The following is a 448-nucleotide window of genomic DNA, read 5'->3' on the forward strand; positions in this document are numbered from 1 at the left end:
TATTGGAGAAAGAACGTCTTGTTTCTCTCTGAAAGGTTAGGTGATTTTGCAGAACACAAAGAAGTGTCAGGACAGATTAGTATTAATGAATCTTTGAGAATGTGTTGGTACAGTAGATAGTCAAGGAAGAAGTAAGGTAAAATAAAAAATAAATATTGACTGTAGAAGTAGAGGTATGTGCATATTTAGTGTGAAAAGGAAAAGGTTTTGATAAGTTTAATCCAGCAATTCTTGTGTTGTTATATGGATATAGTACAATACTAAGGATTACAGAGAGAATTAAAACATTATTTTGATATCTTCATTAAGAGCAATCCGCCTGCATTAATTGCTTCCGAAATATCCACCTTTTGAATGTACTGTGAAACCAGAGCATTGCGAACCTCAATCCCACATCATGATCGGGCTGAATTGAAGTCGGATATGAGCCACTGTATGGCCGATTGAT

Source organism: Penaeus monodon, chromosome 15, assembly GCF_015228065.2.
Source record: "Penaeus monodon isolate SGIC_2016 chromosome 15, NSTDA_Pmon_1, whole genome shotgun sequence".
Classification (NCBI taxonomy): Eukaryota; Metazoa; Arthropoda; class Malacostraca; order Decapoda; family Penaeidae; genus Penaeus; species Penaeus monodon.